The 20540-nt window shown below is 34.5% G+C and overlaps 1 protein-coding gene across 1 annotated transcript in view; it reads left to right on the forward strand.

Moving 5' to 3' along the window:
* The first annotated feature begins 9145 nt into the window (after positions 1–9145).
* LOC143257069 (latrophilin Cirl-like) overlaps positions 9146–20540 on the forward strand; it is a 105363-nt gene continuing 93968 nt past the window's right edge. Inside the window, exon 1 of the mRNA XM_076515213.1 lies at positions 9146–9278. The gene's annotated coding sequence lies outside the window, so the exon portion shown is untranslated. The remainder of the gene's footprint in view (positions 9279–20540) is intronic.

Raw genomic sequence — 20540 nt, forward strand, 5'->3', positions numbered from 1 at the left:
TGTCGTGCTTTTAATTATTGATACCATGGTTTCCATGTTTATTGTCGTGTTTTTAATTGCTACTACCATGCTTTTCGCCTTTATTGTCATGTTTTTAATTACCACTACCATGCTTTTCGTTTACATTGTTGTGTTTTAAATTATTACTGTCTTGTTTTTAATTATTACTGCCATGCTTTTCATGATTATTGCCGTGTTTCTAATTATCACCATCATGTTTTCAGTAATTAATGCTATGTTTTTTCTCGATTATTGTCGTATTTTTAATTATTACTATCGTGTTTTAAGTATTATTGCTATGCTTTTCGTGTTTGTTGTATTTTTAATTACTACTTTCGTTTTTCAGTTATTATTGTCATATTTTTGCTGATTATTGTTATATTTTAGTGAATATGTCATGTTTTAATGCTTATTTTCATGTTCTTAGTGATTATTGCCATATTTTAAATTAATTCGGTGTTTTTAGTGAACGTATATTGGACTAGGTTAATACAAATACACACTCCATATTGGAAGATTATTCATTCTTTGTGTTCAGTATGAAAGACATTTCTGTAGCACAAGAGGGTTTAGTTGTTGTTGTTTTCAATTTAGCACAAAGCTACACAATGGGCTATCTGTGTTGTGCCCACCACGGGTATCGAAACCCAGATTTTAGCGTTGTAAGTCCGCAGACATACCGCTGAGCAACTGGAGAGCAGCACAAGAGGGATCCTGAAATTGTGTTTCTTTGGATGCAAAAATACACTTTTATGAGATACACACAAGCTAGATGCGTTCCTCTGATTACTATTTCAAGAATGAATAACGAAAACAACGTAAACACGATAGCCCCATTAATATGAAAAGAAAAGGAAAACAACTGATTTCAAAGCAAACTTCTATCGAAGAGCACATTTGACAGTAAGAACCATAATTGCCTGTTTTTAACTTCGGTAAGTGGTCTTCATATAAGCTGAGACAAAGCCTTTACGTCGGTTTTCATGCCTTAATTATTGTTCCTTCGGGCCATACAATAATATGTTCTTGTCCTTGTTTTTCTAGGCTGTTCCTCTTATCATCTCTCCCCCCCCCCAACTTCTAACAATCACTTCAGGGTTCTCTACCTATATAAAACTGCGACTAAGAAACAGGCTCTTTCTTTTCATTTAAACTTAATGGCTCTTGTCTGGAGAAATATTAATCCTCATGGCATGAGGGGACTATCCCATGTGAAAGTCTGTGCAAATAACTATCCAATGGAGATTTTTGGATCTCCACAGAAATTCGAATTACAACAGCGTTAAGTTCGTAAATGTGAGGTGCCGATCAGCGTTGGGGTCGTAAACATTACTGCTGAGATTAAAGCGCTTCCGAGCGAGCGAATCACTGAAGCAGGAGATTGACACGTGCTGGGAGTAACTCTAATTGCTTGGATATTTCAGCGAATCGAACTAAATTCTGCAGGTGTGAGTTGGTGACAAGAAACCAACTCCAAGAACTTAGTGTTAATCTTGTCGCTTCTACCGCAAATAATTATATCCGGACTTTGTCATGTTCTGTAACTTTTAGGTGGTTGGAATTCTCCCTGTTCGTTAAAGTAAATGCCTGATTTATTTACTTGTAGATTGGTTGTACAGTTGGTAATCTAACCTAGATATTGTAAAGATAATTTAAAGCATGTAACATAAACTGAAGAGTTTAATTATTGAACACAAAATAATAATAAAACACGACCTATTACTGCAGAAAGCAGTTTTTATTTAGCCAATGTGCTTTAGACTTAAAGTTTTAGGCCTAACATTAAGCCTAAAATCATTTAGCACCTACCTGTCTCGTTCGTCCCGGTGAAGCCTTATTACTGAAACGTTGGCTGGACTAAAAACACGTTTTCTTGATTGATTTTGTTGTTGTTAAGCAAAATGTTTCACGATGGGTTTATTTGTGCCGCGCCCATCACGGGTTTCTGTAGCGCCAATTCTTTTTAATATAATTAGGTTATGTTTTATTTAGTTGTTCTTTTTTTATATAAAGAAGATATGTAAGGAAGCATTATTTTAACATTGGCAAATAACTTTACAAAAAAATACTCGTCTTCACTAAGCGTCTTGCCGGACACTTTCCTGCTTTGAATTTTAATTTTTTTTCTTTATGTTAAAATATCATAAACTGAATCTTTGTGTCACTACTGAAAATAGAATTTAACTAATTCTCGCACTGGTGTGCTGTAGTAAAGGTTACTCTGAAAGTATAAGTCAAGATCGGAATAGACGTTTCTCAAATCGCTTTGTATAAACGTTCCTGGAAACAAAGAACATAGATTTTCTTTGTGTATATTTTACGATGCAATTTATATATATTCATACCTAAGATGTTTGGTAACACAATTTGTTTCTCTTTCACTCCAGATATACAAAAGTACGAGTTTTAAGTATTTGCCCGAGAGAAAGTAACTTACTACAAATAGAGATATAAATCTATTCTCAAAATAATCGAAATAAAAAAAAAAGATCCCATAAACGTAACAAATTTAGCTTCCAAAGATGATAAAACTTTTATCGTTCCAGGTCATTTGGAACTCAAAGGATTTTTATGATGATAAGATATTCTTGTTGTTTTTTTCGTCTTTGGAGAAAATTTCAATCAGTTGGTGTGCCTTTCAAAGAATTTTTAAACCTAACATTTTTCACTTAATGGCAAGCTATTTATAATAAAGGCATCTCGATGGGGGGGGGGGGAATTACCTCTGACGAAACTCCCTAGTTTCAGGGACCGGACACACAATTCAATTTAATGACTCTTTCTGTGTAGGCTTGAAGCTCATTAGTGGACGGTCGTGAGTTGGGAAAAGCCTGGCGATTGTTTTCTCAACTACCGATAATAACAGTCGTTTGCATACGTTTGTAGCTTATAACTCACTCCACCGGATCGGAAAAAGTGAAACAGAAACCAAAATTAAAACTTTATATATGTACTTATTGTAATTTTTGTGGTTAGTCATCGATACCAGCATATTTAACGAAAATTAGGTTCGTGGGATAATGAAATAAAAGACAGCAATTTATCTTCCCTGTCGACTGAAACACATAAATTTAAGCCTTTTTTTTCTTTTATTCAGAAACTCGATCAGTTCTCGCACTGAATTTTATTTAATAATCAAAGTGTCTTAATTATAATGTTTTAAACTAAGCTTTCATTATTTTTTATTATTTATTGTACTGAATAAGTGTTATTTATTCTACACTATCAGTTAGCATTATCAAATGGTCTTATCAAACAAATACGGTAGTTGAATACAATAGTGTAACTATGACTTCTATATTTTATAAGGCCCTGCCTAAAGGTTTTTCTTATGATATGGTTGTATTGTATAGCATGACATATATAGTTTTATTTAAAAAGTCGTGTATTACTGTCTATGCGAAAAGACTTTTGTATTATTTATTCTATCAAATGTATTATGGTTCGTCTCCGTATAGACATTTAGAATCGAACAAATACACAAACATATATATATTTAGAATAGAACAAATACACACATGTAGACATTTAGAATCGAGCAAATAAATACATTTAGATACTTAGACTAGATCACTAGAACAAATACACGACTTCAACTCCTCTTTACGTGTGTGGTTTTGTCAGACTGAGTTTCTGTGAAGCGAAGCCCTTCTCTGTCCACAGTGGTTCAGCAATAAGTCATGAGGCTTAAAATACTAAAAACTAGATTTTGGATACTAGTGTTGAGTAAATACTGATAGTTCATTATTTGTGTAGCTTTACGCTTAACAACAAACAAGGTGCCTGATGGCGGATCGTGAGAAGTAATTTGCCAAATCCTCCCATTAAACGATTTTTGTATCATGTCAAGTTCTTATTTTTCCTTCATTTAGTGTTCTTATTTTGACTTCTTAAATAGGATTTGTCCCTCGTGAGATCAAGGGGAAAAGTGCGTTCACTAAAACTATAGAGTGTTATACGGTTTTCTTAATGGTCAGTTGTTAGATCGTTGGTCAGCGCATCAAATGGTCCAAGATTTGAACCAGCGATATGCTGTTCAACACGTTCTGTTTTTTTTCTATTGTGCGTGCTTTATAAATGTTCGGTTAAGAATACTCGTTTAAGTTTTGGGTGCTTTTATGTGGTTGCCCTTCTCTGGTTAGAAGTTTTAAATTACAAACGGTTGTGATTGTACTGTGGTAGCCACAAGTCTGGCTGTTTACCCATGAATCATGCATGGTGTCTTTCAGACAGAGTTTATCTGTCACTAGTCGTGTTGTTTAACGACTTTTTCTCTACTTGCTTATGAGGTTAAAAATACTGCATTTCTAAAGATGTATTGCAAATCACGTAGGAGTCATTTCAAATGTTTATCCGCTATATTAAAAAAATATATCAAGAATGAAACTCGAGTTTCAGTTCAGTATTTAATTAAACAGACGTTGAACTTTTTATTTTAGGTTTAATTAATTTAGTAAAAAAAGAAATAAATTGAGATAACCTAATCCCATGAAAGTCGCATAGTTGTATTCAAAATAAACCACACAATATTTGCTAAATTATTTATTTGAGAAATATTTGGATAAAAACAACGGGAAGAGAGCTCTTTCTTTCTGTGAGTGTTAATGAAGATACACCAAGGAAAGTTCCTTCATAATGTGTCTCGTTTAGCAATTCAAAAAGTGCTATAAACTGATTTAAAAATGACGTTGATGACGTTTCTAAGATTCAGAGAAATAATCGTTTTGCATTCAAAACGTGGCAGTAAATACGTGTGAACCTTAACCTTAAAAGCAAGATTTGTTACGCGTTAGAATAAGGGACCGTCTCAGTAGTCCCAGTGAAGTTTTGGTGAAAACGTTCTTTAAGAAAGATTTGAAGTTTTAATTAGACGTCAGAAGGTATTTTAAATAAAGTGTTAATGTGGGTTTTCCGTCTTGTAAATATGATAATCTATATTTTTACGTGCTATTCCTATTTCCAACATTTCAAAAGAAATGCGTAAACGCTTACATTACAACTTTCATTGTTTTCTATTAATAGACCCAATGAAATGTCAGCGAAAAAAATTGTTTTTTGAAATTTATCATTTATAACAAAATATCAAACCGGCCCCTAAATGTAAGTTTTGTGTTTTGATGCTTTGTGTTTAGTAGTCGGTACTTGCGCTGTTCCTTCAACAAACGGTACTCCAGTGTCCTATTTCATCGCTTCTTCAAACACCTCTTTTTACCCAGCGATCCCCGGGCTTACATTTACAATTCAGAGCACGCCAATCGGTAGGATTTAAAGACAGGATGCGGTGAGTTCAGTCTCACCGTACAATAACAAGAAATAATACAGCGTGGACTACAGTATAAAAAGCAAGAGGTTTAGTGTGTAGAAGTATAAAAGAAACGATGTTCATTTATTTGCTTTCACTCCTTCGCTTGGCAGAAGAAGTGTATAAAAGGAGGAGGGGGGAGCATGAGTACCTGAACCGTCTACTTGTTACTTATTCCTGTGCTTTTGTAGTATGGAAACTCAAATTATATTCAATAAGCTACGACTTTGACGCTATGCCAAAACTATCATAGCGTTTAAATTCTCAGTCAACCGTCACTGAAGCTTTCAGTTATTCTTTCTTACCGTATCCTTTGTCGTTAACCATAAAGGTATTCTGGCTTTCACCCTAGGAACTGTTTTGTTGTTCTGCTGTCCACCCGTACAAGATACACAATTCGTACATGTATATATGTATACACATGCACAAGTTTCTAGAGGAAAAATATCGGCTATTTTTAGGTTTCTTTTTTTTTGTAATATTATTCCATGTACAATTTAATAAGTAACACAATTCCAACCACGTGTGGGTTACAGCTATCCGTTATTCAAAATTATTTAAACAAACGACAACTATAATTTCACAATAAAGTCTAAATCTAACCAATACTTTAAGCATGTTAAAGCCATATTTTCTTATTATAAGTAACAAAACCATACCTCACATTACAGTCCATCACTCACTTAAGCTTTCACTTTCGCGTCATTATATCTAATTGTAAGTAACAAAACCACACCTCACGTTAAAGTCCATCACTCACTTAAGCTTTCACTTTCAAGTCATTAAAATCGAATTGTAAGTAACAAAACCACATCTCACATTAAAGTCCATTACTTACTTAATCTTTCACTTTCGTGTCATTAAACCTAATTGTAAGTAATATTTAACATCAACTTCATAAAGAGTTTTACTTTAACACGAGAAAAGGTGAAGGTTCTCAAATGACGCTATTAATCACGGTATTAGATACTGCCACGTGACTTTCTTAATCACGGTATTAGATATTGGCACGTGACTCTCTTAATCACGGTATTAGCTATTGCTAACTAACATTCTTAATAACGGTATTAAATATTGCTACGTGACTCTCTTAATCACGGTATTAGATATTGCCACGTGATTCTCTTAATCACAGTATTAGATATTGCCACGTGACTCTCTTAATCACGGTATTAGATATTGCCACATGACTCTCTTAATCACGGTATTAGATATTGCCACGTGACTCTCTTAATCACGGTATTAGATACTGCCACGTGACTTTCTTAATCACGGTATTAGATATTGCCACGTGACTCTCTTAATCACGGTATTAGATATTGCCACGTGACTCTCTTAATCACGGTATTAGATACTGCCACGTGACTTTCTTAATCACGGTATTATATATTGCCACGTGACTCTCTTAATCACGGTATTAGATATTGCCACATGACTCTTTTAATCACGGTATTAGGTATTGCCACGTGACTCTCTTAATCACGGTATTAGATATTGCCACGTGACTCTCTTAATCACGGTATTAGATATTGCCACGTGACTCTCTTAAATTGTGATAAAAATATTTTATCCTTCAGTTATGTATCCGACAAACTGTTACTTTGTTTCTTTTCTTATATTGTTGGTTGTATTCTAAGGTGTATCTAACAATGTTTTATATACTGTTAATGTGATTCCTTTCATGTAAGTTACAAAAGCGACACAAGGGCTATTTGCGCTAGTCGTCCCGAATTTAGCAGTGTAAGACTAGATGGATGGCAGCTAGTCATCATCATCCACCGCCAACTCTTTGGCTAGTCTTTTACCAACGAATAATGGGATTGACCATAACATTATACACCCCCACGGCTGAAAGGAGGAGCATGTATGGTGCGACGGGGAAATGGCTGTCACCACTATTCCGTCAAACAATAGTAGCGTAAGAGCTTGCCATGGTTTATATTGAGAAGCTGTCTTTCATTTCATTTATCATTTCAAAGCTAGGTGTAAATATGAGCGACTAGTCCTTGTGCAGCTACGAAATCCTGAAGTCACAAATAAATAGTCTGTTAAAAACTATTGAGATACAAAAACAAATACCAAAGTATTTCTTCGAGTAAACGATTGCTCAAGTAAATCGCGTAATTTTCCAGTGTCTTCCCTTAATGTACCGGTTGGTAATTATTGTCTCTGACCATTTTTCGTTTAATCCATTAATGTCCATCATACATACACTACTAGGCCTAGACAATAAATACAATAAAGGTTAGTTAATGCGCTTTCAATTATTTTACCATTGCAACACTTGTAAAAACTAGAAATGCAGGAGTTAAATAGTGAGGTATAAATATATTTATTGTGAGTTAAGCAGTATGATTTATATATATATATGTATTCAGAGTTAAACAGTATGATTAAGATATATATATATATGTATTCAAAGTTAAACAGTATGACTTAGATATATACACATGTATTAAGAGTTAAACAGTATGATTTATGTATATACACATGTATTAAGAGTTAAACAGTATGATTTATGTATATACATATGTATTCAGAGTTAAACAGTGGGATCTATATACATATTTATTGACAGTTAAAAATTTAAATATAAGATGCGTTACGATAAGATTGTGGCCATAGGACACCAATCAATGTAATTATTTGTATTAGGTGTGATTATTAATTAGTAACTTTTTATATAATTAGGTGTTAATTTCTAACCATTTTTTAGCCTACGATTCTGTTGTTAATGTGCTACCGTCTTCAGGAAGTTCGTGAAAAGTATATTTCTGTTTTCCTTGTTGATTTGATGGAAGTCTGGTGGGTTATTCACTCGACTGGACAGTTTCAGTAACCAGATCGTTACATATCGGACGGTATAACAGTAAAGACAGGGTTACACATTGGGCTGTATAACAGTAACCACAAAATTACAGATTAGGGTGTTTAACAGTACCCATTGGATTACCTATTAGATTGTATAACAATAACAACGAGGTGACATTGTAACAGTAGCCACAGGGTTATATAATGTATAATAACAGTAACTACAGCGCCACACAGATTCACCAACGAATATTTCTAGTTCCTTTAGTTGACGCTGGCGCCTAAGTAATTTGTAGTTTCTATCATCATAAGGATATCAAATTGAAACTATTATTATTATTAAAATCACACCATGTCTTCAAGAACAACTCAATAACGACCTCTAGTTTTCTGCAAACAAAAACTTTACACAAATCGAAAAAAAGGTCAACACAATTAATCTGAGCTCCAGAGTGTTTCCAATTTATCGATAAATCAGGATTGTTTCCTCTTGATTTCTTTCTGGCACGTGCGCAAGTGTTTCACCGTAGTTCACTTTCAGTATTGTTACCTAACTTTCACAGCTGTCTAATATTCGGTCAAATCATGAAGTTGTCAAACCAGGTATAGATTGTGTTTCATTTAAACATTCGATTTCTTACCCGGATTTTCCGTCTGTGGTGATGATCCTGTGATACATAGATACAGTGAAATATAGTATTAATAAAATGTATCAAATACATTTTGCCTTAAAAGTCAGCCTAGATTTCAGTTACGTGTTGTTGTTTTTTTTTATCAAGAACTCTCTTTCTACGTAATTACTTTATAGCATGTGGTGGCTGTGAATAAAGTTCTGAAATGGGAAGTACTGAATATCAGAGTGAAATGGCGAATCTTAACTACTTCCTGTAGTGGTTCGTTGACAGAAATATCATTGATTTGAAGTTAAGTGGTTTTAACATTTCGTAGAACAGCGTGTTTTCTTATAAGGGATTCTTGCTACACTCTTTCACAATTGTTCGTAATGGGTGTAGTTACGTATAACAAAAAAAAATAGTTGTATTACCTCAGTAGGCATGGCACCTCTCACACGAGTAACTACTATCGTGGCGCTGAAGGTAAATACTCCAGTATCGATGATCGAAAGTTTAGCTTGAAGAATTCGCAAATGAACAAACATTATAAGGTAATGTACTGAGTAGTTTATTGTTACTAACAAATGAACAAACATTATAAGGTAATGTACTGAGTAGTTTATTGTTACTAACAAATGAACAAACATTATAAGGTAATGTACTGAGTAGTTTATTGTTACTAACAAATGAACAAACATTATAGGGTAATGTACAGAGTAGTTTATTGTTACTAACAAACATTATATTGCAATGCAGATGAACATATTTCTGTGATATTTTATGTCCTTCAAGTTTTTGTTTATGTTAAGATTTTATAATTTTTTATTTCATAGACAAAGAGGCATGATAACTAGATGGTTTCTTTAACAATACCTGTCAGTTTATCTGATAAAGAGATAAGGAGGTACGAACTTCCCCAAATATCATGTTGATTAAACAGAATAAAGGTTATCATGTTGATTAAACAGAATAAAGGTTATCATATATATATTTTAATGATTAACTATATTATATTTCTTATTTCCCTGACTTCCTGGTTAACTAAACAATACGTCATGCATGTTTGTGCAAGTTCTGAGTGTGTATGTGTGTGTTTTTCTTATAGCAAAGCCATATCAGGCTATCTGCTGAGTCCACTGAGGGGAATCGAACCCTTGATTTTAGCATTGTAAATCCGTAGACTTACCGTCGTCCCAGCGAGGGACGTAAGCCGTGAGACAGTAAAAAGGTAGAGAGCATAATTCTTTCTAGTTATTCCAGTTTGTGGGATAATTTTAATTTCTCTAACTTTTGTGACCACCCACCATTTTGTAACCCCCCATCATTTTAAGTCTTTGCCCTTTTTATATTCTCTAGTTTTTGGACACAGTTTGTTTTCATTCATGATCTTTAGAAATCTTGTTTTACGCAGTTTATAAGCACACACACACACACATACATACACACATACACACATACATACATATATACATACATTTATTTCAAGTCTGTTTATAAGTGTTCACTGATTGGTCTGGAAGAAACCGAAGTTTATATACTAACAAGGAAAGAATGAAACATTGCAATTATAGACAGCTACAAGCAAATTCTTAATCGGACGGTTCGTGTAAGAAGTTAGAAGTGTAATACAATATATATACAAAATGCATTCAATATAAATTAATCGTTGGTTAAGATCTGTAATTTAGGATTAGCAACTATATAAATAGTTATATTATGTGGGTTTAGTTTAATGATGAATTTCACGCAAAACCAGACGAGGGCTATCTGCGCTAACTGTATCTAATTTAGTAACAAAAGACTAGACAGTGGTTCCCAACCTTTTTTATGCCCCGCATCCCTAAAAAATTTAATATGTTTTTGCACCCCTCACAGTAATTATTTATTTAAGAATAAAGGTGAAGGTGGCCAAAACAAATGTTATCTCGCACCCCTGGTTGGGAACCACTGGATTAGAGGGAAAGCAGCTAGTTATCGTCACCCACAGCTAACTCTTGGGCTGCTCTTTTACCAATAAAAAGTGGAACTGGCTGTTACGTTATGACGTCCTCATGCTTGAAAGGGTGAGCATATTTGGTAGAACGGGGATTCAGTCGCCGTTAATTACCTGGCCATACCAGGCCATGATGATGGGGGACAGAAATCTATAAATTAAAATAGCTCCCAGTGGTTTAACGGTAAGTCCAAAGTCTCACGAGACTTAAAATTGGGTTTCGATGCCCGTAGTTGGCACGGTACAAATAGCTCTTTTGGGATCAACAACAAGCAAAGAAAGTTAAATTAAAATAAATATATCTAAAAATAAACTTTTTTTGAACAAAAGCGTGTTTTCAGGCAATACTGAGTGCCTATATGTGTTGTTGTTTTGTTTTCTTTTTTAACCCTAAAACCAGTGTTTTGCTCACTAGAGGAAGGAGTGAGGCAGAAAAGAATTGATACTTATATGTGCTTCTATAATAGGTCTTATTTTCAGTTTTCAAATATTTCTTCAGAGTCCGTTTAAGGCCAGTAACCTCTTGCCCACCCGTTTTTAAGTGTTTTCATTATAGCTTGCTGATGGTGGGATCTTTCATGTCCGATAAAAATAAAGTTCGTTTTATTAAAGTCATAGTATTCTTTTCTGTTATTAAACGGATATTTCTTTTGCAAAACAACAAAAAAACTAATAGGTGAATATAATGTGTATCTAGGTATTATGACAGCTTCTATGTACCTATCTGTTGCTCTGCGTCAGCATTTACAGGTTTATTGCGACACAAAGATCTATTTGATCTGGTTCAAATAATACTCAACACCGGTTAGTTAAAAAATGTCTTATTTAAATTTGAAAAAATACAAATATTCCAAAAGAGACCATTTCCTATTATGAGTGTTACCATTTATCAGAGGAATCCTGGGAAGTGCATCTATGTCATAGATGTAGGTTCATCGTGATAAAGTAATCCACTTAGCAGCATATTCAGTGCATTAGTTCAGGGAATATAGAGGATCTATAGGGGGAGGGTGATAGAGACGTAGGTTTCCTGATCCATGTACTACTGAATGGTGATTCATAAAATGTATGCAAAAAAACACATATTGTCTACTGTGGAGCCTTAGTGTGGTGTTTGAATGGCCAGTAGTTAAAAACTATGGTTCTTGTGGACTAACACATGTAATATAATCTTTATTTATTTATTTCTGCGCAAACGTTGCTTTGATTGTTATTCATACACCTTATGAAAACATGACTTCACAGCACAAGACTGTATTTAGGTAAACACAGTTCTATCCTTAGAATATGATCCAGCATGACCAAGTAGTTTAGATACTCGACTCGTAATCCGAGGGTCGCAGGCTCGAATCCCCGTTGCACCAAACTTACTCCCCCTTTCAGTCGTGGGGGCGTTATACTGTAACGGTAAATCCCACTATTCGTTGGTAAAAGAGTAACCCAAGAGTTGGCGATAGGTGGTGATGACTAGCTGCCTTCCCTCTAGTCTTACACTGCAAAATTAGGAACGACTAGCGCAGATAGCTCTCGTGTAGTTTTTCGCGAAATTCAAAACAAAACCAAATCCTTAGAATATACACTAAACTTGCTTGTTTATATCATTACAACAATGACTTCGCTTAAATCAGTATTTGGAGAGCATAACCTGTGTCGTTCTGGAATAACTCATTTTATAATTTGCACATACGTTTGAAGCTATAGATCTCATGAAATTTATAGAAGTATTATGTTTATCACAAATATGCATTACAGATTGATATGGTAGAAAAGTAATGTTTCTTAAGTTTCTATGCTGGTTCAAAAATGGTTTGAAGATTAAATGGAATATTTAGTCGATTTCTGTTGTTTTAAAGTGATTATTTTTTCGAGACAGCTTTAGTAAACCGAATATCTTATAGTTTATTAATTGTCGGATTTGTTCAGCATCATAGATTGTTAAATGCCCGAAATTTCGGGCTCATGACAGCAGTTACGAACCGTAATATGTATTAAGGTAATTCTTTAGGTTAAACGTCAAAAGATTTCAGTATAGAAATTTCACTTTCTTTTTGAAATCATAAACTAGACGTCCCTATAAATAATATGTTTTCCGCTTCAATGTAGAACAAAGCCGCTCTTGTGTTGTTTTCCCTACAGCGTACATTATTTCGGTGGACGGAAGATCTTGAGAAAGTTTGCCGGGGAATAAAGCAGCTAAAGTGCAGCAGATGTTTCTAGACACGCGGTTTGAGAAACGGGCAAATACCATTTGATGGGAGCCACTTGAACGCTATGGAAAGAGACTCGCGAAATTTTCTACCTGTTTTTATACATGTCTTATACAAAAGGTAAACTTGATCACCTTTACCTAATCCTAACATTAGCTGCGTTGTCCGAGAAAGTCTCATGTCACTGGATGACCAAAAAGAACATCCGCAAGTCATTATATCGATCCCACTATGCGGTATAAGAGTTGAGTGGAATTGTGGGGGTGGTTGGTACAAAACCAGAGTAAGCACTCTACCAGTCCTGTCATATACCCCCCGAAGCCTGCTCTCTTAACGTAAGCACTTGCTTCAAAACAGGAACTTGATAGCCTTTTTTTTGTTGAAGTTTCTATTTACTTAACAAGGCTTGGCAGAAAACGATTACTTTGGGCAGATATCTATAGTTCATTTCACACCAATGGAAAAAAGAAAAATCGCTTTCACTGACATTTGCTTGAGGTTTAAAGTGAGAAGAATACATAGAGTGCGGTCAACAAATCTCTTACCCATGGTCTTATGAAAACTTCGTCAAATACCTGTCTGAACTCTCCTGGCCAGGCCAGTGACGAAATCCGTCAAATAAAGTCGACCTGTCCTTCGGTTTAGCTAATGTCTCAAGATACTCCAGATGAGATGCTAGCGTTTAATACCGGTGTTCTAACAACGCCAAGATGTGCACAACTATTTACTATTGTGTTAATTACATATATGTTGTCTTTTCTTTTCTATTTATTATAAGTAAAATCGTATCTTATATTAAAAACGAAGACAGTGCTGTAGATAAAAATAAACAAAAGTGAGATTTTAATTTCTAATAATTCTGTCTGTTGGCGCACATTATTAATCTGTCGCAAGTAAACACGTGTGAATGTTTAATAACAATGTTCAAAAGCTAACTGCCTTTACTGGAGCTTTACCAGATAACTGTTATAGTATGGTTTAAACAGTTCAGTGATATACATGTCTAGCCTTTACTGGTACTTTACCAGATAACTGTTACTTACAATATGGTTTAAACAGTTTGATGGTATACATTGTATGTCCATCTTTCATGTTACATACATATCTTGTGGGGGTCCACCTTTATCTTTAGTTAGCCACACTGTGCGTCAGGTTCCATTAAATACCTGAAATAGGGGAGATCGGAAATAGCTTCCACCAAAGAAGCGGCATTATGTTTGGAAATCTAAACATAACAGGTACTTAGTACCATTAGTACCGTCTGAATTCATCCGTGTTCGTACAACTTTTGACACATTTCTTTACGTCTCGATATGAAAACGAGATGGCTCGCACGTGATCTTGAAAAGCCGGATATGAAACACTCTGAACATATTTTTTACGTAACTCAGATACGTGGTTTGTAATGAAAGACGCAGAACTGTTGAATTTTGTTTCCTAACGTTTTAATTGTACCAGAAAACAAGTGTTCTACGAAATTTAAACAGTAGAGAATTACGTGAGAACGTAGTTTATTATCAATGTTATCTTAAGGTTACGATTTTGAACACTGAAAACTTGCGAATCAATGGCACTAGTAAGCCTTATTTTCGTGAAAAAATTACGCTAGCTCGCCTACTTTCTCTTCACATTTTTCTAACTTAGGTCATTTCCACCTAAATACTTTTAAAAATAATATTCCCAATAAATATATAAATATGTATACATTTTGCCATGTTGCCCATGTGGCGGATCGCACTTTACCATAACTCATTAGGTGGGCTGGTCTGTGATAACGGTTAAACTTCTACCTAAAATGCTAATTTATATGCATTGCAGAACATTTATTATTATTACGGTGTGAAATGTGTGAAAACTATCGAAATAAAGGAACCAAAAAACCTAACATTTGTGATAAAAAGTCACGCTTTTGTTACAGATTTTGAAACTGAGTTTAGAGGCCAAAGTTTGGCAGGTAGCACGCTGTTTATCACGAATATGGAGTCCAAAACTTTTTTAGCTTTCTTACTTTTTATATCACTAATTAAAGACAAATTTGTGAAAGTAATTGCTCCTGAATGTATTAAGGCACATCTTATGACATATTATATTTTTGGTTTTCTGTTATCTATATTCACGATAAATATGATAACAAAAGTTTAATTTTCATCATTACATTACTCATAGAGCCTCAACTGGTAGTCAAGTTACCACAATAACTAACTTATTATTTAGAGGGAATAACTGTCGGTCTCACAGAAACTTAATAATTTAATAAAATCACAGGCTTCTAGTTATGTACTAAAACATTACATGTTTCTTAAAGTTATATTAGAATACTATGGGCTTCTAGTCACGTATTAAAACATTACAAGCTTCTCGGTGTTATATTAAAATATTACATGCTTCTCGGTGTTGTATTAACACATCACAAGCTTCTCACTGTTGTATTAAAACATCACATTCTTATTGGTGTTATGTTTAAATTTTACAGGCTTCTAGTTATGCACTAAGATATTATAGTATTTTTAGTTATATGTTTAATATTAAATATTCTGTTTTATTGAACCTCTAATGTTTATAGAGGTCCTAATGATCCACTAAACATTATTTTACAGGCTTCTATTGAAAGTGTTGTAGCCACACATTACAGATTCGTCAGTGCTCTACTTCAAAGCCTTTTAACACATTACAGATTCGTCAGTGCTCTACTTCAAAGCCTTTTAACACATTACAGATTCGTCAGTGCTCTACTTCAAAGCCTTTTAACACATTACAGATTCGTCAGTGCTCTACTTCAAAGCCTCTTAACACATTACAGATTCGTCAGTGCTCTACTTCAAAGCCTCTTAACACATTACAGATTCGTCAGTGCTCTACTTCAAAGCCTCTTAACACATTACAGATTCGTCAGTGCTCTACTTCAAAGCCTCTTAACACATTACAGACTTTTCAGTGGAAAATACTACTTTCCTGATATATTTCTGTCACGTACGCATACGCGTAAATGTAATACAGTTTATGCTATAAACATGTTAATGAAAGAGTTATAGAGTAAGTATAATTCGTTGACTTTCTCTCAACAGTTTTTAATATTTTTAATTTTTTGAAGTTATCAAACTCAAGCAGTAACAATATTTTCAACATTTTTTTCTCTGTTCATTACGTACGAGGTCATGTGTTGAGTGTTTGTTTGTGTTTTGTTTTAAGGGAAGGGCCCTTTAGGGGCGCCATCTATTTAAGATACACAGGAAACACTCCCAGTAACTCTCCTCACTTTCTTTGAGCTAAGTGTTTTCCAGCTTTGAACTGCCTGTTCGTCTGTCGACAAAGTAGAATTTCGAAGGAGCTGACGCCATATTGTATGTCGTATTTGATTCTAGTAGGCTGTGAACATAGGAGTGGTACCTCGGTAGATTTAAGACAAGGCAGCAATGGCAAACTCCTGCATCCAACGCCTACAAAAATAAAACGTAATACTGTTAAAACAGTTGTCTCCTGCGTTTAAGTACCTTTTCATTCGGTGGTCTTTCTGAAGTGGTTAGGTAGAATTATGCAGTTATTTAGAATCTTCAATATGCTCTTCTCTGAGTGTGAAATGTTCTTTACCTACAGGTGGTCGAACTATATTTAATCTTTCTCTAGAGAGCTATCGTAAGAAGTTGTGAAGCTTTTTTGGCGAAATGATTTATTTTATGTGTTGTTGTATATAGTAGTAAATACTACTGTCTACTTTTTTATCTACTTATAAAGAATCTTCATTAACATATTCCTCTAACTGATATTTTAGTACACATGATTAATAATTTATGGAAAAAGTATTCTGTTTCGACGGTTTCTCATTAAACAATTGATTGCTATATCTCAGTTTCTATAATGATTTACTAATTACAGTTTTATTACTGAAATACAATACTTCATACCTACGAATGCATTGTCTTCAGCCTTACAAGTCATTAAACAGCAGCTTAGCGGCATTTCTCTGGAGTTACGACGCTAAAAATAGGATTTCAGCATTTATGATGGGCATAACATAAATAACCCATTGTGTAGTTTTGTGTTTATCAACGTGCAAACCGTGTGAATCATTCGATATGATAATTAAAAGCGTTTACAACGAAATGAATTATGATTTGAAACATTCAGTAACCGGAAGCTGCTAGACAACGATCAATGTTATTCCGGGGTATGTTTATTTTTAGAGATCCACGTTTTCTTTACCTCACTGATCTACATGTTAGACAGTTATCTGAAAAGTAACATACGTTAAATCGTGATATGTTCCCAGGAGTTATTTGTCTTTAATTCCTTTTAGGAACACCTCTAAAAAAATCTGTCAAATATATACCAATAATCATTTTAGGTACTTTCTAGATTCAGAGACGTTACAATTTTAACGTTTACAAGATGTAAATGAAAGTTCTGGTAGAGACTCTACTTATACAATATTTCCCTTGAATTTGTACTCTTTTAATGGTAGATTCTAAATGTCATGAAACATTTTCTCTAAGTCTATTTCTCTGCAGTGGTTAATATGCTGCAACAACCACAACTTCGTAGTTCTTGTCGACTTGTAAATATTTCAGTGAATTACTGTGGAGCTTGTCGTCTATTCTTCTCTCTTGGGAAACTAATATCCGAACTTGTCGCGTGCAAGTGAATGTTGTCAAGAGAATGATTCGTTTGTGTGCTCTATAGAGAACAGATAATCAGAAAGTAGTCACTGAGGACGAGGCTATGATGTGTGGTACTTCAGGCATTAACGCGCTATTTTCTTCAAGGTTCGAACGTTTATTTCTTTTCTATTTTGTTCAAACGATACCCAGAAGATTGGAAGCCATGAGTGGTAACAAAGTAAAATGGCGAAGGTCCTTGTGTTTCCATCTGGGAGGAAAGATTACTGAATAATATAATGATAAAACAGGATGGTATAAAACGCCCAAGGAATTACATTTTTGGTTTTATTTGTGATAAAGTTGAAGTAATATTGTAATTAATGTTCTGAATTATCAAAATACCTTTCGGATTGTCAGTAAATTAGCTGAACAAGCATTATCAAACGTAAACCTCTGACGTTTTGATAATTACGGTATCTATATGCAGGTTCCAATATACGGAGAAATTCAATTGAATTCTGGCTTATTACTGATTATGAAACAATCATAAAGAGTATTGAACACAATTTTAAATTTATAAAGGAAAATGATTATTTGTGATAATTTCTCGATTTGAAATAATAATCAAGTAGTTTGTACGTGACCGTAGAAAACCTTAAATATAACAAAATATAAATTTGTAGGCCCGGCATCACCAGGTGGTTAAGGCGCTTGACTCGTAATCTGAGGGTCGTGTGCTCGAATTCTTGTCATACCAAACACACCGTGGGGTCGTTATAATGTGACGGTTAATCTCACTATTCGTCCGTAAAAGCGTAGTCCAAGAGTTGGCGGTGGGTGGTGATGACTAGCTGCCTTCCTTCTAGTCTTACACTACTAAATTAGGGATGGCTAGCGCAGATAGTCTTCATGCAGCTTTGCGCGAAATTCAAAAAGCAAACAAACAGATATTTCATGTTCCTTTTCGATACCCACGTGCTTATTCTGTTTTAAATGTTATTACATTCTAAAAAATCCAATTCATTGTAACTAATCCGAATTTTAGTACAATACACTATCTAAATGAGCTTTCGTTATGCATTATGGTATACCATACTTACAAATACGTGTGTCTATAACGGTGATATACAAGATTTTCTCCTTGAACGTGCTGACCTGTTTGAATTTCATTATAGTTACCATTTTCCTCATTTTTCTCACACATGTGTCTGTGTGTGTTTGTGGCTGGAAGAGGGGAATAAACAAGAAACTATCCATTTGAACATTGTAACAGTTGATTTTTCTTTCTTATGTGCATGTGTGTATGTGTGAAGCAAAAATAAAAGGATATACCAGAAATTTTTCATTGATGTGTTGCCCTATGTCATATTTGAATATTGTACATGTGTGTACGAAGGGGGCGAGTGAGTGAAAAGTGGAGATATGACAGAAACCATCCTGTCTGAATATTGTAACAGTTTCTATTTTTCTTATATTTCTTACACATGGGAAATCTTCCATCATCCACGCTGTCATTGCGGACAGGATAACTTGCAAGGATAGCTTTTAGTTTTATCTATTTGAAACGCAGAGACACTATCTTGAGGAAATCGGGTGTCAGGCTAGTAAAACATACGTTTCTGTAAAGATCACCTCTGCTCTCTATCTGTATACAATGTTGTTTGTTCTGCACTATACATAATATATCACAAGAAACACATATTCAACGCGTTTGATACATCGAGACAGGTGAGGTAGGTATTTGGATCAGGATTACTAGTGTCAGCGACAGTTCAACAAATCAAGTGACAAAAGTATCGTGAACAAGAAGTATACATCATCTTCGAGGGAATAAGGTGATACATGAGTTTCCCTGTGCTGCGTATCCGTAGCGCCAGCTCTGTCAGTTGTCAAAACGTGGTCGTTATTTCGTATTACATAATGACTGTTTGAAATTTTTTTTCAGTAAATTTAGAATAATCATAAATCTCCTTCTGTCTTGTGCAAATTAAGCCAGAGTCTTCTCTGGGTGTCTTCTGGAAGATAAAATGTATTGGGTTTTGCTAGGATATTAGTCATACTGTAATAAAACAAGGTTTGTCAGGAAATTCTCAAGGGCTGTCTTTGTACAAAAATGTACAGATTTACTACAACTCAAAACAGACATTAAATAACTTACCTTATGATATTCTGTAAGATTTACTAGGAATGGTTTTGAGCGAGGTGATTTCGTAGACAATACTGCATAATTAGAAGGGTAGGATAGCATTATTGAAACATAAAAACTAACCAAGTTCCCGGTGGCACAATCAGTAACTCTGAAGGGTTATATAACGTTATAAACCGGACTTCGGTACCGGCGGTGAACAAGGGCTAGCTCGTTGTGCAGCTTTGTGCTTAGCTAAAAACTGATAAATGAGCGTCATGATTCAGTTAAAAAAACAAATGCTGCTTGAACGTACTGAACACATTTGTTGCTAAGTGAGTGAAATACGTGCACTATTGGCATCAATTGTATTCCGAATTTGAAACAAGTTAAGTCACGTATTACTCACGTTAAAAATTGGGGTGTTCGCAGAGAGTCCCCTTGTTGGCTCAACACGAAACGTCAGCATTTTCATACCGCTAAAATTCGAGGCTCGATTGTCGAGGTAGTCACAGCGCTGCAGTGTTTCACTTAAAGAAACCAACAAAAATCACATGAAATCATTATCTACGAACAGAATACGCGAGATGTTTTTTATGGTGATATATATATCTATATCATGCCTTAGTGAAACCGCACATAGGATGTTGTTTAGCGTTATATATATTATGCTTTAGTCAAACCCACATGGAATGCTTTTTTATGGTGATAAATATATCTATATCATGCCTTAGTGAAACCGCACATAGGATGTTGTTTAGCGTTATATATATTATGCTTTAGTCAAACCCACATGGAATGCTTTTTTATGGTGATATATATATCTATATATCATACTTAAATGAAAGCCATATAAGATGTTTCAAGAGTGATATCTTTGCATATCTTGTCCG

Source organism: Tachypleus tridentatus, chromosome 7 (genome assembly GCF_004210375.1).
Source record: "Tachypleus tridentatus isolate NWPU-2018 chromosome 7, ASM421037v1, whole genome shotgun sequence".
In the NCBI taxonomy this organism is placed as follows: domain Eukaryota; kingdom Metazoa; phylum Arthropoda; class Merostomata; order Xiphosura; family Limulidae; genus Tachypleus; species Tachypleus tridentatus.